The sequence below is a fragment of the Macaca mulatta genome, chromosome 15 (genome assembly GCF_049350105.2).
Source record: "Macaca mulatta isolate MMU2019108-1 chromosome 15, T2T-MMU8v2.0, whole genome shotgun sequence".
In the NCBI taxonomy this organism is placed as follows: Eukaryota; Metazoa; Chordata; class Mammalia; order Primates; family Cercopithecidae; genus Macaca; species Macaca mulatta.
The window spans coordinates 21,201,079-21,217,915 of record NC_133420.1 but is presented as its reverse complement, the minus strand read 5'-3'; positions in this window follow the sequence as shown (position 1 = coordinate 21,217,915).

Genomic DNA, 16,837 nt, shown 5'->3' with positions numbered 1-16,837 from the left:
TTGGCACAAAATCGGCCCTTGTTAAATATTTATTCATTGAATTAATGTGAAGATGCCAGCTTTTCTCAAATTGCTATATTCAGCTCAAATCACAATTTAAATGAATCATAATAAAAATCACAAATTCTTTTCTAAAAATAATTCAAGCAAGAGCTGCGGGGAGACTTGACAAAGTTATTCTAAAATGCATGTGGAAGAATAAAAGTCCACACTAGTTAAATAATTTTGAAAAAAAAAAAAGAATATAGTAGAATGGGGATTCACTCTTTGGGATACAGACACTGCAAAGCTAATGAAAACAGTGCGGTGCCATTCTAATGTAAGGTGTTCACCACTGGGGAAACTGGATGTGGAATTTATGGACGCGAGGTTTTTCTGTAAATCTAAAATGGTTCTAAAATTTTAAAAAAAGGCCAGGCGTGGTGGCTCACGCCTGTAATCCCAGCACTTTGGGAGGCCAAAGCGGGCAGATCACCTTAGGTCGGGAGTTCGAGACCAACCTGACCAACATGGAGAAACCCCGTCTCTACTGAAAATACAAGATTAGCCAGGAGCAGTGGTGCATGCCTGTAATCCCAGCTACTCGGGAGGCTGAGGCAGGAGAATCACTTGAACCCGGGAGGCGGAGGTTGTGCTGAGCCAAGATCGCACCATTGCACTCCAGCCTGGGCAACAAGAGCGAAACTCTGTCTCCAAAAAAAAAAAAAAATTAAGCAGTGTGGCACTGATCCTGAAATATGATGATACATGGGTTGGGGAAGGTGGCTCATGTAACGACGTGTGTACACACTGCTGTGGGAAATATACCTACGAGTGGAATTAGCTGGATCACAAAAGAGGCATATTTGCAGAATTCGTAAACATTTCCAAATAGTCTTCTAAGGTGTTGTAGCTATTTACACTCACCCCAGCAATGACAGTTCCAGTTGTTCCACATCCTTAACAAAATTTGGTATTGTCCAACTTTATGATTAGCAGTGTTAGCAGATGTGAAGCTGTATTTCATTGCAGTTGAAATTTGCATTCCCTTGTTGACTAATGAGGTCAGGCACATGTTCCTATGTTTATTGGTCACCTGTAAACCTTCCTTTGTGAAGATTTGGCAAGTCTTTCACCCATTTTTCTATTGAGTGTCTGTCTTTTCCTTGCTTTACTCCTTATATTCTTTATGTATCCTAAAAGTGAGCCCTTTATCATATAAACATGCAAATATCTAGGCTGTGGCTTGCCTTTTCACCCTCTTAATGGTGGTTTGGTTTGGCTTGGTTCGGTTTGGTTTGGTTTTTTTGAGACAGAGTCTCACTCTGTCACGCAGGCTAGAGTGCAGTGGCACCATCTCAGCTCATTGCAACCTCTGCCTCCTGGGTTCAAGCGATTCTCCTGCCTCAGCCTCCTGAGTAGCTGAGATTACAGATGTGTGCCACCACACATGGCTAATTTTTGTATTTTTAGTGGAGACGGGGTTTCACTATGTTGGCCAGGCTGGTCTCGAACTCTTGACCTCCAGTGATCCACCCTCCTTGGCCTCCCCAAGTGCTGGGACTACAGGTGTGAGCCGCCATGCCCAGCCCTTAATGGTATCTTTCAATGAACTGAAGTTATTAATAAACATTGACCAAAGGCTGGGCGTGATGGCTCATGCCTGTAATCCCAGCACTTTGGGAGGCCAAGGTAGACGGATAACCTGAAGTCGGGAGTTCGAGACCAGCCTGACCAACACGGAGAAACCCCATTTCTACTAAAAATACAAAATTAGCCAGGCGTGGTGGCGCATGCCTGAAATCTCAGCTACTCGGGAGGCTGAGGCAGAAGACTCCCTTGAACCCGGGATTTGGAGGTTGAGGTGAGCCGAGATCGCACCTTTGCACTCCAGCCTGGGCAACAAGAACGAAACTCCATCTCAAAAAAAAAAACATAGTCCAATTTTCAATCTTTTCCTTTATGATCGTGCTTTCTGTGTCTTGTTTAAGAATGTTTGCCTATTCTCCCAAACCCTTTAAAAAAAATGTTTGGCTTTTTTTCCCGCCAGTACCTTCCCTGGAAGATGAGTGAGGAAGGGTTTCCGGAGGAGGCAAGGTACGCCCTGAGCTCTAGAGGGGGCCGGACTGGGATGCATTGCCCAGGGAAGGTCAGCAAATGTCAAGGGGGGAGGTATTTCATTGTTCACTGGGCATCGGCAAACGTTTATGGAGGACAGCAGGGGTAGCCTTATGTGTGTCATCACCACAGTCCTGCAGTTAGGGATGCCCCATTTAGCAGATAAGGAAACTGAGGTTCCAGAGAGTCCTCGGAAGCACACAGTCAGACAGGGGCACCTCAGGGCCTCCAGCCCAGGCATGTCCAACTTCAGTGCCGCTCCCGTGCACGGCCTGGATTATGCGCATCTAGAAGGAAGTGTCCTGTCCTGTGGGGTTAAGGTGAGGACGGCTCATGAGGTCAGACAGGTCCAGTTCAGGGCCCAGCTTAGTCACTTCCCTTGATGTGCCCCTGGGGCTCTGGGATAACAGCAGCCAACAGCCAGCAGCCAGCATCAGGGCTTTCTGGAGGAGGAATTAAGCAAATCCGTTACATGCTTGGCCTGGGGCAAGGCACATGGCCTTGTGGGGGTGCAGCAGAGGGCGTTTGGCCATGGGGAAGCCCCACCAGGCCCCTCCACGGGCAGGAAGGGGGACTGAGGGTCTGAGGTCGTGTGAGCTGCCTTCCCCCACCTGTTCCCTGGCGTTGTGCAGATTCAGGAGCACGCTTGGAATCTGCTTTCAGGCTGAGCACCCGCGCCAGTTCGCTCAAGAGAGCTTCCTGCTGGGGAGGAGGAATGATATGGGGCCAGGCCTCCAGCACCCCACGTCACTGACTGGGGGGCGCTCCCTAGGATGGGTCCTGGCAGGGGCCGAGACCACCTCTCGCAGGCCCAGGAAGAGGCACTTCGCAGAGAGGCAAAGCCCCTTGGAGTCCTATTGCCCAGCGCGAGGGCCCCAGGAGGTCTCTGGCCTGCTTTCTACCCTGGAACATGAGGGTCCTGACACCTCCCTTTCTAGGTTGCCGAGCAGGGTGGACTTCCGGAGCCGCCCCGCACAAGGCCCCTCCCACCGTGACCCCGCCCCGTGACCCCGCCCCGGGCCCCGCCCCCCGACACAGGTTCTCACGCGGTCCGGCCGCGCGGGGGCGCTCGGTTCCCCGGCCCTCGCTGGGCCCTGCGGGAACGTCCTGGCCGCGCGCTCGGGATGCTCGGACCCCGGCAAACACCAGACGGAGGTCCGCGGACTGGCGGCAAATCAATCCCACGGCACCGCGCCGCGGACGTGTGTTTGGACGGAGGCTCGCCCGCCGCGCGAGTCCCCGCCGCGCGCTACCGGGCTCCAACTCCCTGTGGCGTCCGGACCGCGTGGTCCTGGGGCGGCTCCCACGGACTGCGAGGCCGGGCCCAGCTGCGCTCGCCTTGCTTGGGAATGCGGGTCGGGTGGGGAGGCCCGAGCAAGCCCCCCAGCTCCACCTGCCCTTAAAGGGTGGACTTGGGCAGTGACATCAGGAGCCTCAACATTCGCATCCGGAAAATGGGGAGGTCAACAGTCCCTCTTTTAAAAGGTTGTTGAGAAAGTTAAAGATGTATCACTATTGCCCAGCTTCCAGGCCTTAGGCAAGCCACCTGCGCCCCTCCCTGAGCCTCAATTTCCCCCGCTGTAAAATGGGGATAAGAAAAGTCCTCCCGTCAGAGAGCCATTGTATAATAAGATGAGCTTGGCCCACGCTGCTGGGCACCCTCTGAGCTCTCAGTAAATAGAGCTATTGGGGTTGTGCCCGCTCAGCAGAGGCCCCACCTGCAGTCCCAAGCCTGTGCCCCAAATCCCACGGGTTGTCATTTAGGGACCCAGACCCCCCAGTTTGGGAGCTGGTGGCTTAGAGTGGGTGCTCCCTCTGGTCCCTGGCTGGAGTGGCGGACTCGCTGTGCAGCCACGGGTGTCTGGGCAGGAGGCTTGGCGGCAGTGCCCCTCCCCTGGCTGCCCTTCAGGGCCCGCTCTGGTTGAGTCACACGGCGAAAACACTCCGCTTTTTGACACCATCCAGAAAATGGAAATGTCCCAGGCGCCTAATCCTTCCCTTCCTTTTGGCAACTTAAACTGCCCTGAAACACAGCCAACATATTGAACGCAGTGTGAGCGTCCACACCAGTGTAGGCCTCCCGCAAAGCCAGCCTTGGGGACTCGTGGAGCAAAGCCACGTTCCTCTGTCAGACTCTGCCTTGCTAGGTATGGAGTGACCCTGGCCCCCACCAGCCGGCATCTCAGCCGCCTTCAAACCCGCCGACCTGAGGGGCACGCCAGGAACTCTGACTTCCTTCCCAGCCAGGGCTATGCTGCCCCCACTCCCCCCCAGAAAAATATTTGAAATGGTCTTTGACTGAAATGAGATTAATCCTCAGTTCCCTGACAGTGTCTTTGGGCATGTGTTTTTATAACCTCCCTTTCAAATGAGAACCATTTGTCGCTGGGAAGCTGTGGAGGCCCTGCCCCAACTGCTGGGCCAGACATCACCGGCACCTGATTGAATGTCACGGACAGTGCGAGGGGTCAGGGCTGAGGCGAGGGCCGTGTACTCAGGGCCAACTGTCCTCTGCTGGTCTCTGCCTGAGTCCTCATCTCCAGCCAGTGGCGTAAACTAGAGGATATGAATTCCAACCTGGATTCCCCCTACCACCACAATATGCCCTTGACCCAGTAGCTTTGCCTCTCTGAGCCTCACTTTCCTCATCTGTAAAGTGGGGGAGATGATGGCCCCTGTCACCCAGGTGATGGACAGAGCCTAGTGCCTGAAGACAACCCACGCTTGATGTTTGATGAGGCTTTTGAACACAACCTCAGCTCCCTCGGAACTCCTGGTGGGAGGGCAGGGTACCGCCAGGCTGGGACCTTCCAAGGGCGGCAAACGTTCATCCTAAATATGGTTGGAGTCTCCTACTCTTCCAGACTTGCCCCTAAATGAGAGGCCATCTCTGCAAAAAAACCCGAGTTGCTGATGCTTGCCTAGGGAGAGAGCTGTGCCACCATACAGGCTCTTTAATTAACTCTGAGCCCTGGCTCGGTGGCCTCCTCCCCTGGCACAATCCCCCGCCACCCCCACCACTCCAGGTCCTGTTTGAAGTCTGCAACACCCCCCCTCCCCCCTTTCCTGCCGTCCCTGCTTGCTGAAGCAACTACAGCCCCTTAGGGCTCAGCTGGGAGGGATTTATTAGAGATTTTCAATCATGGGGTCTTGGCTCAAACTTGTTGCTTCCTCGAAAATCTCCCCAGAAGTTGGCTACCTGTGAAACTGAGGCATGAAGGAAGGACTCGGATGATCTCAGGGTTCGGAACTCCACCTGGGCCTGTCAGAGAATTCATAGCTCCTCACTTGGAGGAAGAGAGCACAAAACAGCAAGAAAGATGCAGGTTCCTGGGACGATGTGGAGGTACCGGGCTTGGTTCACTTTTAAGTAGCTGCTTAGAAATAGTGTTTGAGCTTTGACCACCACTCCCCCCACAACCATGACCCTTGAGTACAGGTGTCTGATCTCTGCAGTGTAAACCCCCATTGGTCTTGGGGTGGGAAAGCGTGGGATGGAATCCAGGTTGAGAGTCCTGAACGGTGGTAGAATCAGGGACCAAAGCCACGCTGATGTGCCATTTTTCTTCATCCGTGTGGCTTCCCTCCCCAAAGGCATTCCCTGGGCAGCTTTCAGGCTAAGGAGCCCACGCTCTTCCACGGGAGCCCAGCCAAGAAGGGCCCGGGACAGAGGCTCCATGCATGGTTTATTTTCCTCCCCCTCTGGGCAGGGCTGACTCATTCCATTTCTCAGAACAATCTTCGCAATGATGGATAAGCTGAGGCCCCAACTGCCGTGGCTCTGGGGAGAAAAACCATCTTTCACAGTTTCACATGAGCCTACCACTTCTTGCTTAACAAGTGCTGAAAGCGGCACAAACAGAAATACCCCGGGCTCCCATGACCAAGGAGATGACCATATCAGGCTGCAGGGCTCAGGAATAGGAACTAGCCGGCCGTGCGGCCCCAGGGCGAGGTGTCCGATTCCCTCCCAGGATGCTCGGCCAACTGCGCTTTGAAGCCGTGGCTGAGGCTGCCGCGCTGGGGAGGAGTGGGACCGGGGGCCGGGCCTCCTTTGCCCGATGTCCACAGATTCCCTGAGATAAAGGAACCGCAGCTTCGTCCAACTTGTGCTGAATCGCTCTTTTCAAAAGCCCTTTCAGATGGTTTCACTTCTCTGCCCGCTTTGTTGAAAGATGTAAAAATTTCAAACCACCACAAAGTAAACATTTCAAAACCCTCTCTTTTCCAAATCAGTCACATTTTCAAAAAAATCTCTTGATTTCCATCCCCCGCACCCCACTTCTTTTGCTGTCTTTGGAGTGTTTTTCATTAATTTAGAAGCAGTCCAGGTAAAGCTGGTGTTTTTGAGCCGTGTTTTACGGGCGGGAAGTAGCTTTGTTATTTAGTAGATGTATTAGATAAGTCGATGTCTTGTCAAAATCAAGCAGGTTTTCTTTATTAGGGTGAAATCGTAATGAACTCATCTGCTTCTAATATTTATAAAGAGAAGAGAGGCCATTAATTCTACTGCTTGTGAATAAAACCATCTGTGATTTCTTTCCATTTGCTGGGTTTTGGTTTTAATATACATTTTTCACAAATAAGCACAGAGATTTTTTGGTGAAAATGTCACATTCAGGATCTCATAAAGAAAGAATGCAAAGAGGGAAAAACTAAATGTTTTGTTAGCTCAGTAATTTCTCACCTTGCAGAGTGGGGAACACTTGAGCCAACGTTAGCACATTAGGTGATAGAATCGCCATTCCCCGCTAATGCAATCCATGACATGTGACAAGGCAAACCTCGTCCGTTTTGAAGTTTGTTTTCCTTTGGGAATTACACAGTTCATTTAACCTAATCTGTCCTGACACTTGAATTATAATATTATGAGCTTCTTCGGGGAAGTAAAACAGTAGTTACCTGCTTAAAAGCAAAGCAGAAGTTAATAAAGTGGGCAAAATGTCAAGGAAAAAAGGCTAATCGAATCATGGTGTCATTCTCTAGAGAAAATATAGTCAAGTTGTATTTTTTTTTTTTCCAGTGGAAATCTTGGACGCCTAATGACATATTTCTGTCCAGGAAGAAATTTGAACTCTGAAGCCGAACTTGATTAAACCTCAAACCGAGAGACCTTGCCCAATGGGACCACGCCGGGACTTTGACTTCTGGGTGTCAGAGCTTAATTAAAATATTCATCCAGCTGCTCTCCACTCGCCAAGGGGGCCCAGAGGAATTAAACCAATAAGCTTAATTCTATTAGTTCACCTGCCTGTGTACATAGAGATGCGGAAGACCATCTACTGATTCAGAAAAAAATAATCAGACCCACCCTGTAAATTCAGCATGGGCAGCCGTCACTGCAACAGCAACACGGTCCCCCCAGCAAACGTAACATTCAGGAATCTCGACTCCTGTCTCCGAACACACACAGCTATTTTTAAGACTCTTCCAAGAAAACCAAAATGCCAAATGGGTCAATATAAGGATTGATGTGTGCGCATGTGTATGTTATGATTTATGTGTCGTTTATAATAACAGGTAACATTTACTTTGTGCCACAATGCCGAGCCTTTCTCATTCGTGTCTCAAGGAAACTATCACTTCCGCTCCAAAAAGTCAACACTATCATTACCCCCACTTGACAGATGAGAAAACTGAGGCTCTGTGAGATGAAATGACTTGAAGCCCAGAATTCTCAGACCACAGAGTCGGCTGAGCATTTAATCCCTAGTAATGAGGGCTCTACTGAAATTCGGATCTTTGTTTCACATTTGAATTGATGTCGTGTCTGCCATGCACACACCTAGTAGAAACTTTGGAAAGTACAGAAGCTGTAAAGTGAAAAGTCAGCCTCACATCATCCCCACCTCAGCCGCCTGTTCCCTCCCCTGGCAGCCACTGCAGACAATTTGTCTCTCTTTCTCTAGTGGAGGCTTATACCAGCCAATGTGGGTATGTCTCTTTTTGTAAAAACAGATATGGAGCATAACAGGTACGCTGGTCTGCAGCTTGCTTTTTTTCATTTAATAATATATCTTGGGAGAGTTCTCCATCTCGTTCCTCTGAAGACTACACGTCATTCCATCCAATAGAAGGAGCAGATTGGCCCCTATGGGATTGTCCATATTCAACCATTTTTGACCAGCAAAAAAAAAAAAAAAGGCAATTTCACGTGATTCTGCCTATATACCATAATCGTTTACTGAATCTCCTATGATGGGCGTTTGGTTAGGTGGTTTCCTATCTTCTGCCCTTATAAACAGTGCCATGATGAGTATCATTTGCACACACCAGTGAGTATTATCTGTAGGATATTTCTAGAAGTGCCACTGCCTCTGTGACCCTGGGTAAGTCAAGTTCCTTACCTTAACCCTGAGTGTGAAACAAAGCAGCTGCATTAGATGATTTCTGAAGCCCCTGGCAGGCCCTATTGTTCTGCAAAACTGTACTTCCCACATTTGTAATTCTATATCATAGCTAGAGATTACTCACCACCACCTTGTGAATATAACCACAGCTCAAGCTCAGGGTCCCCCAAATCACTGTGGAAACAAATGTTTTCCACCAAACGCTAACTAACTCCCTGCTGGCCGTATTTGTCAACCAGAGAATGAGACATTTCCCGGTGATCAATACAAATGGAATAGAAATCTATCCTGGGCGGCAACGGCAAGACTTGGTTTTCAATAAGGGAACCTCCAGAGGATATTGCATTCCTATGACAACAGCCGACAGACCTTGATTTTTAGTGTCAGAAGCTGTTTAATGCAAAGGTCTGTGGCCGGGGCCTGGCCAGGCGGTGGGTGGGGGGTTCGGGCTGGAACCAGGTCCTGAAAGGCTGTTGCAGAAGCCTGCTTGCCGCCCGAGCCCACTGCCCATCCACAGCCCGCTGTGGGCCACCTGTTCACGAAAGGCAGCCACGTTTGCCAGCTGGGCTACAGTGGAACCGGCCGGGCCAGACAGCTAGCCAGAGATGATGATCCGTAGCCACAGATCTGGTTATTTACGGCTCGCCCGTGGTCCCCAGTGACCGGGCAGCTCTCGGATGACAGCAGTTCATCTTAAACAAGACCAGGTACTTGGGCAGAGGTGGCAGGGAGCACAAACGACCATCCTGATAGTCTCTTTTCTGGCTGTAAATTTATCTGGTAATGGAGGGACTCAGAGACACCCCGTGTTACTTGCGGTTTGCAAAGTCTTAAGAAGGGTTAGTTACAAACTGCCCGAGACAAACTAGGATGTTCTGAAAACACAGTTCGTGCCCAAATAGCCGAGACAACTCTGGGTTCCATCTCTTGATTCCTCTGCCTCTTTTAAAATTATCTGCTGAGACAGACCAGGGCTGGGAAAGGCGGCAGAAACAGGAAAACGGCTGGCATGGAAAGAAGATGGGATCGGCAGTGATTTATTTCCAGCAATGCGATATTTTAGGTTATTGTTGTTGTTATGTGTGTGCAATAAATCATATTCTAAAGTATCTGTTAATAGAGTGTTTTATTCTCAAGAAATGATTCTTTTTTAAACAATTATTTCAAGTAGATGGGTTGTTTCTTGAAGTTGAATCCTCAGGTTTTATCAAGAGATGTGACAATGAGAACACGACAAGAAATGTTTCCACTGGGAAATTTCGCTCCTTAGAAAAGGTCTTGTCCTCGTAAAAAAGTAGAAGAAAAACAAGAAAGAGAGCCTTAGACGTTATTGCTTAAAATATTTCGTCTGAATATATGTAAATGTATTTAGGCCTTTGGCTTTTTAACCACCAAATTCATGTTTAGGAATTTTAGGCACCACGGTGAGCTTTCTCTCCGAGTTTCCAAAAGCAGCTCTCAAAATTGCATCTACCAAAGCCTTTAAAATCAGGTACAGAGGTCCCCCGAGGAAGGTCTTGGGGGGGATGATTACAACATTCCTCTGTGCAACACGGTAACACCCGACCCGGCTCGTGGGCGCTCTCGGACCCTCTGTTGAAAGCAACTGACTAGGCTGCGGCTTAAAACTAATCTTGTCCTCGGCTCCCTGGCAAGAGGTCAGCAGGCGAGTCATCCAGAAGATGATCCCCAGGCAGATCTGAAGGGTTCTGAGAATATAACAAGTTGTAAAAGGGCAGGGGAAGGGGGAGAGAGAAAGAAAGAAAAAGAATAGAGGCAAAATTAATTTTCACAATTAAGTATATTCTTTTTTTTTCCGTGTAGTTAATTTCCAGCCGCTCACGTTTATTGCACATTAATTATGCATACAGCTTTTGTGCAACTTAAAAAGTGAGGAGTGTGATCCTTATTCTTTTATGGAGGCTCCGGCTGCCGTGCTGGAAGCCTTCGCGGCTTCAGGTCAGAGGGGCAGGAGCTGAGTCCGCCCTCTGCGCGCGAGCAGCCAGTGGCAGGGCCACCTCACCCCCAGCCAGTGCCAGGGATCTTGGATTCCCCTACCTCAACTTTCTTAAAAGCATTTCCTACAGCAGGGGTGGTGATCGGGGGCCGAGGGAGCCTGGACGATTGGCTGGATGTGTTTCTGGACTGAATCTTGGGGAAAGAACCCTGAACTAACCCCTGACCAGCCTCCCCATCAGCTTGCCCTGGCCAGTATCCGTGTTCAAGCCCACTGGCCCAGGCCTGGGTGTGAAAACAGTAATGTGATGAACAAGGCCTTGGCCGAGAGGCATTGGGGGCACATGTCCTTCCTCCAAGCCCCTCTGTGTGCCACAGAACGCCGAAGAGGTGGGAGTATTAACTGGGCTGTAAGATGCTTCCCCCAGTCCCAGCCTCAGACCCCTGATGACCCCCTAAAAGCCTCAGGGAGGGCTGAGCAGGTGGTCCGTCTGCCAACATGCTGTATGACACTAGACCAGTGCCACAGCCTCTCTGTGCCTTCTCCACATCTGCATGGAAGTTCCCCTGGACACCAGCAGGCCCATGTCTTTCTCCCCGGGAGGGCTCCTTGAACCTGAACCCCCCCTGCATCCAGCTCAGAACCCACCAAAGAGGACCCTCCCATGCAAACAGATGTCAGGGTTCACCACTTGGCACATCCACAGTGTGGGGCGCAGACAGCCCCTTCACCAGCTGCCTGAACTTCAGCCAAAAGCACAGATCCAGGAGCCCGAGGCCCCTCATCCCATCCATGGAGACCCTCTGGGACTCAAGCACGGTTATCCACATTGGACCAGGACCCTTGAGCTCTGCTCAGCGCTAGGCTCCCTGTATCCCCGGAAGCATACGCTTCCGCCTCAGCCCAGGAGCCAGGTCACTTCATCAGGACAGAGCTCCCACCTGAGCCAGCCTGGGTGATTTCCTATGCAGATCCTAAGCAGACAGAGTCAGGACCCTAACCCAGCCTCGCTGCCCCCACTGCTGTGGGCACTTTGGCTAAGGTGGCTCCCTGTCTCTGGTCCAGTTCCTCATCTGAAAATGGGATTCAGAATTGGACACAGAGTTGGGTGGAGCATTGTCTCCGAAGCACCCAGCCCAGTCTGAGTGCCCAGGGGATGGCCCGAGGGGTGGGCACAAAGACCCATTTTACAGGTGAGGAAACAGATTTTCAGAGGCAAGGTGCCCTGCCCAGCCTGGAGGTGACAGGGCCAGATGTGTGAAGGCTCCTGGTGCTGTCCTGGATCCCGCCACCGTCAGCCCCCCAGGGTTTAGAACCCAACCCCTGCTTCATCCACTGATGGTGGAGACAAGAATTTAGAAGAGGAAACTCACGCAACCGTTCCCCCTCTCCCGTGGGGCGGCTTTTGTGGCAGGCCTCCCGAGCCTTCCACACCAAATAGGTGGCCGCTCCCACTCCTCGTCCGAGCTCCCCACGTTCGCAACCACAAACCAGCCACTAGGCATCAGCCCCAGAAACAAAGCCTGCAGCGAGCAGAGCCAAGTTTCCTCCCACTAGCCAGGCCCTGCAGCCGTAACAGATCCCACCGCAGCCAGCAGCCGGAGCTTCATAACCAGGGACCTGACGACAGCCCTGGCTGCCACCCCAACCCCTGACCCAACCGTGGGATGGGGGCAGGGGCCTGGGCCACCCCCTTTTCTCTCTCTCTCTTTTTTTAAAAATAAAAACTGCTCTCCCAATGGTCCTGCAGGGATAAACTGTGAAACGTCTCTCCCATTCTCTTCTGGAATCCTGCAGTGACTCTGGGACATACTCGAAAAATAAAATTGTCATCATAAAGAAATCAACCATGCATAATCACAAACAACATGTTGAACATTTATTACTCTGTGTTCTGACAAACTAAAATGTGAAAACATGCCAAAATTTGGCTTTCATAAAACAATTTCTCATCAAGTTCTTTCCTTTGACAGAATGCCTCTGTTTCCATGCCTAGCTGGTGAGATCTGCTTCAAACACGGTAGCATTTCCAGAAACGGGTCTTGGGTTTGAGACTTGTATGATCCCCAAAGCATCTCTCTGGCTCTGTTAGATTTCCTCTGATTGACAATATTCTCTCCTAGTGACAATATTCTGGCTTTCCTAGTAAACAGTAGTGAGCAATCGGGTCACACAGGGACAGGGGTGGGTGTCACCATCATTCAGAAACAGGAAACTTTACAAGGTAGTCAGTCACGGGCACCAGAACCCCGCTTTTTTTTCTAACTGTGGCAAAATACAGATCATGCAACATTCACTCACTTAACCATATTTAAAAGTACAGTTTGGTGGCATTAAGTACCTTCATGTTGTTGTACAATCATCACCCCATTCATTTCTAGAACTCATTTCATCTTGCAAAACTGAAGCTCTGTCCCCACTAAATAAGAATGCCCCACTCCTCTGTCCCCCAGCCCTTGGCAATCCCCATTCCATTTTCTGCCTCTATAAACTTGACTTCTCCAAATACCTCACATAACTGGATTCATTCTGCATTGCCTTTTTGTAACTGGCTTATTTCACTTAGTATAACATCCTCCAGGTTCACCATGTTGTACCATGTGTTGGAATTTTGCCCCTTTTTAAGGCTGAATAATATTCTGTTCCCAAAGCCTTATTTCTGACATTACACAGAGCACAGACCCACATTCTGACATGAGAACACCCCAGATCTGCATCTTCAGACATCCATACATGCACCAAAATGCACCCTCGTCCCCTCCAGGCTCTGGCACACCTATGAGGACCACCCTCCTGGACCTGTGAGATCCTCAGTTACACCCACAGATAAACGCAGTCACCCATAGCCTCCATCTGCAACTCTCACCTGGGCATGCCCCCCCATGCACACCCCCCATCAGAAAGGCTCGTGGGAGATTTTGCAGATTCTTGGGGACATCATAGCTGGAAGATCCAGGGACCCATCTCAGCCCTGGGTCGAGGTGGGGGGATTTTGGCACTTGAACCCCTCTGCTGTTCCTGTCTCCAGGTCCCCTCCACAGGGTAAAGGAAAGGGTTGCTCAGCACCTGGGAAGGCCCCACATCTCCCCACCCAAGCTTAGATTCCGTGACCCCGAGGGGAGCTGAGCTTGGTCAGGGGGGAACTCCAATCAGCCCAGGTCTCACAGAGATTCGAGCCCAGATCCAATCTGCATGCCAAGCCCCACCCCCACTCTTCTCCAGATGGGGCAGAGCTGGAAAAACAGGACCCTCTATGCCCAGTAGCATGAAAGGGGACCCAGGGGTGGCCTCTGGCCAGGGACGTGTTCCCTGTGCACATCCCGAGAACCTACTGTGTACTAGCGCGGTGCTGTGCTGCCCCGGAGATCTCAAACTTTGGAATGGGAGTGTCATTCCGTCTTCCTCCAGCTGCCCCGCAGGGGGACCAAGCTCAAAGGAAGCTTTGCGAACAGTAATACAACACAGAACCTCCTCATCTAACACAGGTCCCAACGCTTACGCCTTGACTAATTCTCAAAATCCTTCCCCCTCAAATCACTGCTAATTTTCTTCAGATGATAATGGTGTTGTGGTTAAGAGAATGTTCTCATTCTTAGACATGCACACGGAAGTATTTAGGGATGATGCCTGGAACTTACTTCCAAACTTACAGCAGAAAAGTACATAGCTCTAGAGATGTATCTACACAGACAGATAAAGCAAGCGTGTGACATGGTTGTGTGTGTCGGCTCTGGGAGGGGCTCTGAGAATGTTCCTTGTGTTCTTCCTTCGACTCTTCTGTATGTTTGGATATTTTCATCATACAAATTTGGGCAGAAAAGCCCCTCGCCCTCATCATGCCGCTCCTTTGATTACCCCCCTCCCTCTGCATGCTGTCATCATGAAGTGACCAGGAAGCCCAAGAGGATTTGTCAATGGTAGGACGTGGAAAGAACGTTCTGCCGGGTACACAGGCAGGAATATGCAACTTCCCACCTCCCAGCAGAGGTGTCGTGTGGCTCAGCCCCAAGCTGCTGAAGGAGTTTCTTTAGGACGGGAGCATGAAGCTACCCCGGAGCAGCTTCCCCACCACACGCCATCCCCAGGGACCTAGAGAGAAACAGGAAGGCTGTCCCCAGACACTGAACAAGAAGGTCTGTCCCCAGCCCTCTCTCCTCATGCCCTAGCTGTGCTCTGCGGTATTCCAAACAGCTGTGAAGTGTGTGGCAGAGAATCCACTGCTCATCAGAACCAGAAAGTGGCTGGGTGAGGTGGCTTTGCCAGTAATCCCAGCACTTTAGGAGGCCGAGGTGGGTGGATCACTGGAGGTCAGGTGAAACCCCGTCTCTACTAAAAACGCAAAAATTAGCCAGGTGTGGTGGCACATGCCTGTAGTCCCAGCTACTCAGGAGGCTGAGGCAAGAGAATCACTTGAACCCAGGAGGCAAAGTTTGCAGTGAGCCGAAACCACGACACTACACTCCAGCCTGGGTGACAGAGTGAGACTCTCTAAAAAATAAAAATAAAAAAAATAAAAAAATAAAAAATTAAAAAACGAGAAACCCTTCCATGAATGCAGGACCATACCTCTTTGACTCCTGCTGTCTCCCCAGCACCAACCCAGGGCCTGGCACACAGTGGGCACTCAGAGTAAATTAAAGCTTATAGCCAATGTTCTCTCTTTCACAAGTTAGAACAAATTTCAGGTCATTCCTCATGGCCTGCCAACTGCAGAGACAAGAGGTGAATGGCCTGCAGTGAGCGGGACCCCAGCCACCCCCGCCGCCTGACTTGGGCAGCTGCAGCTGGGGATGAGAGAGCCGTAGCCGGAAGGAGGCTGAGGAGCCTGGCGGAAAAGTCTCAGGAGCCAGAGGCTGGAATCAGGGCAGGAGGAAGGCAACTGGGGTCAGAAGATGGAGAGCAGGCCAGAGCCAGGACGTTCTGGAGCCTACGACATCTTCCAAGTGAGGACCCTGGGACTGGGACCAGGTGGTCTCTCCCTGGCCGTTCAATGTCTGCCGGCCAGGAACGAGGGCCTCCCCGGACAAGGAGGAAGCACCTGAGAGAGTGTTTGTTTCAATCATCGGAGATCAAAGACAAGTCCCACCGGGCTGGTGGTCCTCCTGGGGTAGCCAGGCCCTCTCCTCTCCTCCTGCCCCAGAGTGGATAACTCCACACCCCCCATTCCTTCCAGAGCTGCTGCACAGGACAGCCGGGGCTCAGGGAGACCTCTGGACACTGCATCCTTCCAGGACATAGAGAAGGAGGTAGGGATCGGTGTCCAGAGACCTTAGAACTGAGGCCTTGCTGACTTTATGGTTGTGACCTCACAGAAAGCCCAGTCATGGGTAAGAGAAACGAGAGAGGGATGGTGCAGCTAGAAAACTGCCGAGTCCAGGGGGCCAGCTAAGGCTCCCCCACCTTCAGGAAGACCAGTGGTTGAGAGCAGGCCCAGGGATGACAAATTCGGTCCCATTTTGCCTCTGATCAGTGAGCCGCCCCCAGTTCTCGGAGCCTCTGTTGGCTCTTCTGGAAAAGGGGCACACGGGTGCTACTGCCATGAATAGCATTTGTCAAATACTTGGCTCAGAGCCTGATGCAGAGTGAGTGCTCCGTAAGCAGCCAGCGTTCTTGTCATCAGTGCTGTTAGCCTGTGTGCCCTCATGATGCGGGGGACCTCCTGGCTGCTGCGATTTGCTGAGATGCGTTTAAGGTGTTGCTTCTACTGGGGACCAGCAGAACCTGCGTGATGGGCAAGTGGGTCTGGATATCAAGCCCCGCAAAGAGGCCTGGGCCAGGGACACCCCCACCAGGGCCTGCCATCTCCCTGCCCCACACGCCTGGGTGCCCGCAGGAGGTGGGCTGGTCTGTATTGCCCGAGGACAGAGGCCAGCGAGTTTGTCCCTGCTCTGTTTGCCATGAAAGAGCAAAACCACCACAGGGTTCAAAGGAAAAGAGGAAAACCCAGTAACTCATCCCAGACGGTCTGTCCGCTTTATCAAAGCTGATTTCAGGGAGCAAAGTTCCCACCAGGAGAGGCCACAGCCTCATTAGAGAGTTCTGGGAATGATGAAAAGCCAGGCCGCCGTGCACATCCCTGGGACAATTAGGCCTTGTCCCTCCGCCTTCAAAGGCAACCTCGCTGTCTCTGCGCGTGTGTGCACACGTGAGAGGGTATGACAGTATCTCCGTGGGTGTCTCTTCTTCCTCTCAGTATTTCTTTTTGGCTCTCCCTGTCTTTTTCTGTTCTCTCTCGTTTCCATCTACCCTTTAACCCCTCTTAGTACCCAGCCACTCTGCATGCTTGAGATGATCCCTCTTCTGCCCACTGGGTACCTAGATGTCTGGATGTCCCAGACCAGACAAAATCTGCCCCAGGAGGTTTTGTCCCCATATCCTCAGAGGAGGCCCTAGACACTGCCCCCCGCCACCAGACACCAGCTTAGCCAAAAGA